This window comes from Leptodactylus fuscus, chromosome 8, assembly GCF_031893055.1.
Source record: "Leptodactylus fuscus isolate aLepFus1 chromosome 8, aLepFus1.hap2, whole genome shotgun sequence".
Classification (NCBI taxonomy): Eukaryota; Metazoa; Chordata; class Amphibia; order Anura; family Leptodactylidae; genus Leptodactylus; species Leptodactylus fuscus.
The window spans coordinates 20743004-20752673 of record NC_134272.1 but is presented as its reverse complement, the minus strand read 5'-3'; positions in this window follow the sequence as shown (position 1 = coordinate 20752673).

Sequence of the window (9670 nt, the reverse complement as noted above, 5' to 3'; positions counted from 1 at the left end):
TGGGGTCCCGGGAATCCCTACAGGAGCCTCCTGCGGAGCAGCTCCCCTTAACCCCTCCTGCAACCCAGGCAGCCGCTTCTACCCTGGCAGGGGCTGAACGCGGTGCTCGGGGGTCTCAGCATTCCTCCTCCCCTTCCCCCGCCCCCTCGTCCCATGTGCTGATGGAGGCCCTTAGGGCCCACATGGAGCCTGCTGCTGGCACTACTAGCCGTCATAGCTCTAGAAGGGCTAGAGACTCGAGCACTGACTCTTCTTCATCCGCTTCCCAGGAACGTGACAGGCGTAGGCGCCATCGTTCCGACAAGCATAAGAGAGGTCACTCTTCCCGTGGGTCTAAGCGCGGACGGCGATCCAGGAGCTCTAGGCCCCGTCGTCGCCGCTCTCCATCTTCATCTGATGATTCGTCCTGCAGTTCCCCTGGCTCTGGCAGGTCCTCCCGCAGACGTTCCAAGAGGCAGGTGCCTGTGCAGCCGCAGGAGCGGTCGTCCCGTGGGGCTAGCGTGGCCAGTGCGGTTCCGGGTTCTTTCATGGTTCCTCCTGAGGTGCCGGTTGCGCCTCCATCTCATGGTGAGTTTAACTTTACTGATGCTTGGGGGGTGGGGGGTAGTGATAGTTCTAACTTACTCCCTGCCCTTAAGGCTTTAACGAAACAATTAGAAAAGTCCAAGGATTCAAAAGTAGTTCCGGAGCCCCCGGTGAGAGCTAGTTTGCATAAAGAATCTTTTTTCTGTGGTGTTAGTCCACTTGGTAGTCACTTAGATGATGAGACCAGAAATAAAATTTGGTCTTGTCAGTACGTAGATATTTGGTCTTTGATTTCTGTTGACCAGCACACTGTTGATAAGGAGCGGCGGGTGGTCACTGAGAAGGCTTTGGATAGGAGACCCAGGGTCGCGAAAACGTTTGGCAATTGGTGCCAGGCTTTCGCAGTTCTGGGCAGTGTTATGGGTCAGAAGCATCCCGAACGTTGCACGGAACTTTTTGTGTATTTCGATACAATTTTTTCTGCGTATAAGTCTCATGGCGGAACCGCGTGGTGGAGATATGACGAAGAGTTCCGTCGGTGCTTAGGGATGCAACCTGAGATTGGATGGGCGGTGAAGGCTACGGATGTTTGGATCCGTTTAATTCTGGCTCAGAAGTCTTCGCCCTTTCCAGGGGCGGCCTCCGGTCAGGGCGGTAGCTCCCCTGGACCGGTGGCCGTCCGGCGCCTGGGAACCTGCTGGCTCTTCAACGAAGGGCACTGTAGGTTCTTCGGGCTATGCAAGTTCCGCCATGAATGTTCCTCTTGTGGAGCAAATCACCCCGCTTCCCGTTGTACCAAGGCGGTCACCCCCTCGGCCAAACCCAAATCGGATGGGAAAAACTCCGGTGAGCGTTCAGGCGATGTCCCCGTGGCTCGACCGGTATCCCAATAAATCGGCCGCGGCAGGACTGCGTTCGGGTTTTTCTTTCGGTTTCTTTATCCCCTTTTTGTTCAGTAGGTCTCCGGTTTTTTCCGATAATCTTAAGTCGGCCCGCGAGCATCCGAATGTGTTGCGCTCCAAGGTAGCGAAAGAGGTGGAGTTGGGGCGGATGTTTGGCCCTTTTGTTTACCCCCCCGTTTTTCAACTTACGGGTTTCGCCTTTGGGCGTTGTACCAAAGAAGGAACCCGGCAAGTTCAGGTTAATTCATCATCTTTCATACCCCAGAGGCGAATCGGTGAATGACGGTATTCTGCCTGAGGATTCTTCTGTGTCCTACGTCTCGTTTGACAGGGCCGTGGAATTGGTTCGTAAGTCGGGTCGCGGGGCGCTTATGGCTAAGTCTGACATAGAGTCGGCTTTCCGGTTACTCCCGGTTCACCCTGATTGTCATCACTTGTTGGGGTGTAGGGTTGATGAACTGTTTTATTATGATGCGTGCCTCCCTATGGGCTGTTCCATCTCTTGCCACTTTTTTGAAATGTTTAGCACTTTTTTGGAGTGGGTGGTGAGGGCAGAGACAGGCCTTGGGGACGTCACGCATTATCTTGATGATTTTTTCTTCGTGGGCCCGGCGGATGACGAGCAGTGCGGGTTTTTGTTAGCCTCCTTTCAGCGTCTGATGGGTATTTTTGGGGTTCCTATTTCGGCCGAAAAACCGAGGGCCCTACAACCTGTATTTCGTTTTTAGGAATTGAATTCGATTCCGTGTCTATGTGCTATCGTTTGCCTGCGGATAAACTCCGAAAGCTTTTGGATTTGGTTCAGGGTTTTTTGTCGGCTGATAAGGTGATGTTGCGTCAACTGCAGTCTCTCCTTGGTTCCCTGGTTTTCGCTTGTCGGGTTATGCCCATGGGCAGGGCCTTCTCCCGGCGTTTATCCCTCGCTACTCGGGGTGCGAAGCTCCCTTCCCATAGAATTCGCATCACGCGTCCGTTAAAAGACGATTTATTGGTTTGGAAGGAATTTTTGTTGGGTTACAATGGCAGGACGTTGTGGCAGGAGCCGGAGGTCAGCAGTGCAGACTTGGAGCTGTTCACTGACGCTTCTGGTAGTATCGGTTTTGGCGCTGTTTTTGGTTTGCAGTGGTGCGCTGAGGAGTGGCCGGCGTCCTGGCGGGATAATGGTCTTTGTAAGAACCTCACTCTCCTGGAACTGTTCCCCATTGTGGTGGCAATTGAGATATGGGGTCCACAGTTTCGGGACAGGAGGGTCCGTTTTTGGACGGATAATTTGAGCGTAGTTCATTGTATTAATTCCCTTTCTTCCTCTTCCCCCCCTGTATTGTCTTTGATCCGTCACCTGGTGCTTAGGTGTTTGCAGCTTAACATCTGGTTCCGGGCCCGTCACATCCCCGGCCTGGAAAATGTCGTTGCTGATGCCTTGTCCCGCTTCAATTGGCAGGTTTTTCGGGAGCGGTTGCCGGGGGCTGCGGCGGTGGGTGTCTCTTGCCCCCCACAAGTTTGGGACTTAGTGACCCTCGTCTAATCCCGTTACTCCAATCTTCCGTGTCTCCTTCCACTTGGACTGCTCATGGTAAGGCTTGGTCTGAATGGTTGTCTGTCTTGGGTGGGATTTCATTGTCCTCTGATGCATCTTTGTTACTCAGCACTACTCTCAGTTATTTAGGGGATCTCCGTGAGCGTGGGGTTTCTGCTTTTGTTGCTCAAAAGCGTTTGGCGGGCGTGGGTTTTCATCTGCGTCTGCGTGGTCTCCCGGATGTTTCCCAGGTCTTTCTTGTACGCCAGGTCCTTAAGGGTTGGAAGAAGGAAGTTGTCCGTCATGAATGTCGCCGCCCTGTCACTCATGCTATCCTGTTGCGTTTACTCTCTTCTTTAGATACAGTGTGCTGTTCTCCTTATGAGACGGCGCTTTGGACTGCCGGTTTTTGTGTTGCCTTCTTTGGGGCCCTACGGGTGGGTGAATTGTGTTCCCCTTCTGCTTCTTCCCCTGGAGGGTTGTTGCGTGAGGACGTGGTTTTGGGTGACGGGTTTGTCAAAATTAAGGTTCGACGTTCTAAAACTGATCAGCTGGGTAGAGGGGTTTGGTTGTCTCTTTTTGCGGTCTCTGGCCCTTCCTGCCCTGTTTCGGCTGTTTCCTCTTTCTTTCATTTCCCTGCCTCTAGTCCGTATTTTCTGTCTCATCAGGACGGGTCTGTTGTCACTCGCTTTCAGTTTCAGTCTTTCTTTCGTAAATGTCTGCTTGTTCTGGGTCTTCCACCTCTAGAGTTTGCTGCTCACTCTTTCCATATTGGTGCTGCGACGGAGGCCTCTAGGGCTGGCTTGTCTGAGGGGGATGTGCAGCGGATTGGCAGATGGAAGTCTTCCTGTTATGTTAGCTATGTTCGCCCTGAGCTGGTGTTGTGATTTTCCTCTTTTGCAGATCTCCATCCTCCTCTTGTAGCTTTCCTTGGGCATTCATACGTCTATTGGGCGGCACTGCGTGCCGACGTTCGCCCTGGCGGGAGAAATCTTGGCTTTGTCGACTTGGAAGTGCTTTGGAGAGGTATCCGCGGTCTCCGTTGGTCCCAAGTGTTGCCAGAAGTGGTCGAGTTGAGCAGGCTCGCTCCTGCGGCGGTTATCCTAGTTCTTCACGCTGGTGGAAATGACTTGGTCTCCATGCGCATGGTTGAGCTACTGACCATGATGCGGTCGGACATAGATCGTTTCTCCTCTTTCTTCAACAATGTCGTACTAGTTTGGTCGGAAATCGTCTCCAGGGTGTCATGGCGTTCCAATAGGGACGCTGCAGCGATTGAGAGGTCTCGCAGGACCGTGAATTCCCGGATGGCTCGATTAATTCGCTCTAAGGGTGGTATTGTGGTGCGTCATCGGCAACTTGAAGGGGAGAATGGAGGGCTCATGCGTCAAGATGGGGTGCACCTTAACGAGATTGGGATGGACATTTTCTTATCGGGACTGCAGGATGGCGTAGAGCAGGCCATTTTTCTCTTGGGTGGGGGTCGGAGCCCGGCTTAGGCACTTCGCCGGGTCCTTCTTGGCGGTTTTCCAGAGGAAATAGTCGGTCGGACGGGAAGTGGGAGTGGCCTCCCTGAAGTTAAGGGGCCGGGCGTCCGCCTTTCCATCCCACGTTGGTTAATTTTGTTATAGTTATGCAAATACAAGTTCAAAGGTTAACCGGAAATAAATGCTGTGGCCGACCTCCAGCCCAACAAAGGTTTATCTGTTGTCCTGTGTCTTTATTTATTGGGGTATAGTTGGTAATGGGAAAGGGACGGTAATACGGTTATATCCATCCTCGCAGTCTTGAAGGCACCGGACAGTTGTAGGAGGATGCCAGGGACTGCGATGGTGGGGGGTGTTCAATTATTGGTCCTTCCCTCCCCTTTCCCTTTAGTCATATTCCAAGTTCCCTTTATATTGTATTTCTCTTTGTTAATTAACTATACTCTTTATTCTTAGTTTCTTCCTTTTTCTCTGCCTGTGTTTAGCCTGTCTGTCCTCTCTCCTCTCTCTCTCTCCCCCCCCCAGCTTCTGGGCGGGGCTTCTATTGGTATGCCCCGTCCCTCTATAATGCAGCTCAGCTTGCCGGACTTCCTTTCCGGCTGCCTGAACAACCGCAAGAGCTTCCCACCCTCCCTCCCCTTGTTGGTTCAAAAAAAAAAAAAAAATGGGAAGTTTGGTCGAAGATGTCAGGTTATTTTTTAAAAAAAAAAAAGGAAAAGAGAAAAGTGGGAGTGCCCTGATGCCGTTGGTTTGTTGTACATGTGTTAATTTTGGTTTCTCTTTTAGTTAATCCCAGGGTTTTGTTGCAAAGTCACAGCTGGCGTGCGGTTTTCCAGAGGAAATAGTCGGTCGGACGGGAAGTGGGAGTGGCCTCCCTGAAGTTAAGGGGCCGGGCGTCCGCCTTTCCGTCCCACGTTGGTTAATTTTGTTATGGTTATGCAAATACAAGTTCAAAGGTTAACCGGAAATAAATGCTGTGGCCGACCTCCAGCCCAACAAAGGTTTATCTGTTGTCCTGTGTCTTTATTTATTGGGGTATAGTTGGTAATGGGAAAGGGACGGTAATACGGTTATATCCATCCTCGCAGTCCTACAAGACGCCTGTAACTCCTATTGTGCATGCGTTCCGCCGGTGAAGCGCTTGACTACTTCCGGTCATGTGACTTCTGGTCCTTAGTGCCGGGAACTTGATTTTCTAGCCCTTGTTTCTCCCTGGAGTGCTTTACACGGCGCTCCCAGTCCAAATGCACACCGCCCCCATTGATTGCTATTTAATCTCCCCATTTACCCTGTGTGTCTATGCCATGAACACTCTTCTGAGCCCGCACGGCACTAGGTAAGTTCTCCTATTCTTCTATAGCTGCTTTTAGTGCTTTTTGGTTTCTCCCTTGCTCAGGCTTACTAGGTTTCTATACCACTGCCTCTGCTCTTCTCTACTCAGTTTTCCCATGTCTCCACACCATTGCACTGCTGGGTTAACCCTTGTGTGTCCATTTGGGATTCGTGTCTCTCTCCCTCTATTTTCCAGTAGGGTCTATTTTTTGGTTACATGGCTTGTTACTTTTATTTTTTCTACTTCATTATTTTGGGTCTCTTTACCTAAGATATGACCATACATTTTATTAATTTTCATGTCTTTCCCACTATGACTTTACATTTTTTTTCTTATGTTTCCCCGGCTTTCCGGTCACCTATGTGCATAGAGATATATTTTTTATTATTTATAATCTGATATTTCGTATTATTTTTATTTGGTTTCCTCTATCATCCGGTCTGTCCTACCAGGTATTTAGGGGCGTAGATCTGGATAATCTTGTTTCTTTTTCTTATTATTTCATGTTGACATAGCCATGATATTACAATATGAGTTTCATGTTGTGATTCTGATTGCTGTTTTTGTTTATTGTCCCTAGATCAACTCTGATGAAGGCTGCATGACCGAAACGTCAAATATATCCTGATCTATCTTCCGTTTTGTTCATTTATGCTGACGCTTGAAGAAGCAAGCCGCCATTTGATTGGTTCCTTTGGGAGGTTCTGCCACTGCTGCTCTATGTCGGCATCTTTATTATTATTATTATTATTATTATTATTATTATTATTATTATATTGCCTGAGGCTCCTGATCAGGCCCCTGACCAATGCATTGGCATTGAAAAAATTGAAAAATAATAGTTGGGGCTCAGGTCCCACAAGGGGACTCACCATCTCCCTGGTGGGCAGTCTGAGCCTGGATATATAGTCCTAGGAGCCCTGACAGTGTTCTACACTATGTTTTATAGATATAGTCCTAGGAGTCCTGACAGTGTCATACTTTATGTTTTATAAATAGGTTCCTAGAAGCCTTGAGAGTGTTGTACATTGTTATATAACTATACAGACCAAAGAGCCCTGACAATTTTCTACACTATGTTTTCTAGATCGGTTCCTTGGAGACCTAAGCATGTTCTACACTAGGTTTTAAGCCAATTTAAGGTGTGGTTCATACCAAACTTGTTCGACCTAAGGGTAAGTTCACACAGGGTTTTTTGGTTCAAAACCTGAGGCGGAGGACGCCTCAGGTTCCGGACCAAAAACCGGACAGCCACGACTGAAAGTCTGTGCACTGCACCAGCATCCAGTCGCGTACTCCACTCCGTCAGGAGGAAGGAGTGTCTTCAGGCCGAATCGCGAGGCAAAACGGCCTGAAGAATGAGCATGTCGCTTCTTTTTCCTCGAGCTTGAAAAAAACGGCTCCTGGAAAAAGAGACCTGAGCGTCTCCCATTGATTTCAGGCGGATACGGCCTCAAAATCCTGACCAAAAATCCCTACAGTATGTGAACTTACCCTAAAACAAATCAGACATGAGCCGGCCAACCTAAAATGAAACGAATCCTGAAATCTTGAAGCTATACAAGTTGCATTACCACAACAATTGCAGATCAAACTTCTACTCCAGGTGGCAGAAGGAAAATGTCTTTGCTTTGTAACATTTATGTGATATATTGACATAGCAGATATCAAGTAGTGAGATCGTGTAAATTATTGCATTCAGGAAACCTATTCAAAACCTGGAAAAACTTTATGAGCAGGCCTGTGGATTCAGAGTCGTGGAGTTGGGGCCAATTGTGGCTGGAATTGGAAAAAGTTACTGTTGATACATCTATTTAATTATACAATATTAATAATTGTACAGTTTGTTACATATTTACATTCATAGGAATACTATCACTAGCTTCTTTATGAATTAGAGGATCTTTACTGCTTCAGACCGCTATTTATAAAGGAGTTGGAGTCTGGGTTGATCTGTATATAGGGGTGTCGTAGTTAGTAGTTTAGTCTACTCACTCCACGGCCCTGCTCATAACTCAGTGGGATACCATGGAATCTGTTTCAAGAACGGAACAAAAGGATTCTGTGATAGACCCTTTAAAAATTAAAGCCGGGACACCAGTGTGAACAACACCGTAAATATACTCTTGTTCTACATCAAATGGAAAATAGGAAACTTTGTTGGTTGTGGTGGTATCATGTCATATTCAGGCCACCATTTACAGTCCTATGAAAAAGTTTGGGCACCCCTATTAATCTTAATCATTTTTAGTTCTAAATATTTTGGTGTTTGCAGCAGCCATTTCAGTTTGATATGTCTAATAACTGATGGACACAGTAATATTTCAGGATTGAAATGAGGTTTATTGTACTAACAGAGAATGTGCAATATGAATTAAACCAAAATTTGACCGGTGCAAAAGTATGGGCACCTCAACAGAAAAGTGACATTAATATTTAGTAGCTCCTCCTTTTGCCTCTAGTCGCTTCCTGTAGCTTTTAATCAGTTCCTGGATCCTGGATGAAGGTATTTTGGACCATTCCTCTTTACAAAACAATTCAAGTTCAATTAAGTTTGATGGTCGCCGAGCATGGACAGCCCGCTCTCAAATCGTCCCACAAACAACTCTCAAATGATCTGAAAACAAAGATTGTTCAACATAGTTGTTCAGGGGAAGGATACAAAAAGTTGTCTCAGAGATTTAACCTGTCAGTTTCCACTGTGAGGAACATAGTAAGGAAATGGAAGACCACAGGGACAGTTCTTGTGAAGCCCAGAAGTGGCAGGACAAGAAAAATATCAGAAAGGCAGAGAAGAAGAATGGTGAGAACAGTCAAGGACAATCCACAGACCACCTCCAAAGAGCTGCAGCATCATCTTGCTGCAGATGGTGTCACTGTGCATCCGTCAACAATACAGCGCACTTTGCACAAGGAGAAGCTGTATGGGAGAGTGATGAGAAAGAAGCCGTTTCTGCAAGCACGCCACAAACAGAGTCGCCTGAGGTATGCAAAAGCACATTTGGACAAGCCAGCTTCATTTTGGAAGAAGGTCCCGTGGACTGATGAAACAAAGATTGAGTTGTTTGGTCATACAAAAAGGCATTATGCATGGCGTCCAAAAAAAAACAGCATTCCAAGAAAAACACTTGCTACCCACTGTAAAATTTGGTGGAGGTTCCATCATGCTTTGGGGCTGTGTGGCCAATGCCGGCACCGGGAATCTTGTTGTAGTTGAGGGTCACATGGATTCCACTCAGTATCAGCAGATTCTTGAGAATAATGTTCAAGAATCAGTGACGAAGTTGAAGTTACGCCGGGGATGGATATTTCAGCAAGACAATGATGCAAAACACCGCTCCAAATCGACTCAGGCGTTCATGCAGAGGAACAATTACAATGTTCTGGAATGGCCATCCCAGTCCCCAGACCTGAATATCATTGAACATCTGTGGGATGATATGAAGCGGGCTGTCCATGCTCGGCAACCATCAAACTGAACTGAACTTGAATTGTTTTGTAAAGAGGAATGGTCCAAAATACCTTCATCCAGGATCCAGGAACTGATTAAAAGCTTCAGGAAGCGACTAGAGGCAAAAGGAGGATCTACTAAATATTAATGTCATTTTTCTGTTGAGGTGCCCATACTTTTGCACCGGTCAAATTTTGGTTTAATGTATATTGCACATTTTCTGTTAGTACAATAAACCTCATTTCAATCCTGAAATATTACTGTGTCCATCAGTTATTAGATAGATCAAACTGAAATGGCTGCTGCAAACACCAAAATATTTAGAACTAAAAATGATTAAGATTAATAGGGGGGCACAAACTTTTTCATAGGACTGTATATAGTTGACTAAATACATTTTGAAGCAACTTTGCTTAGAAGCCATGTCATCATTTCAATCTTTTTAATTCAAAAATG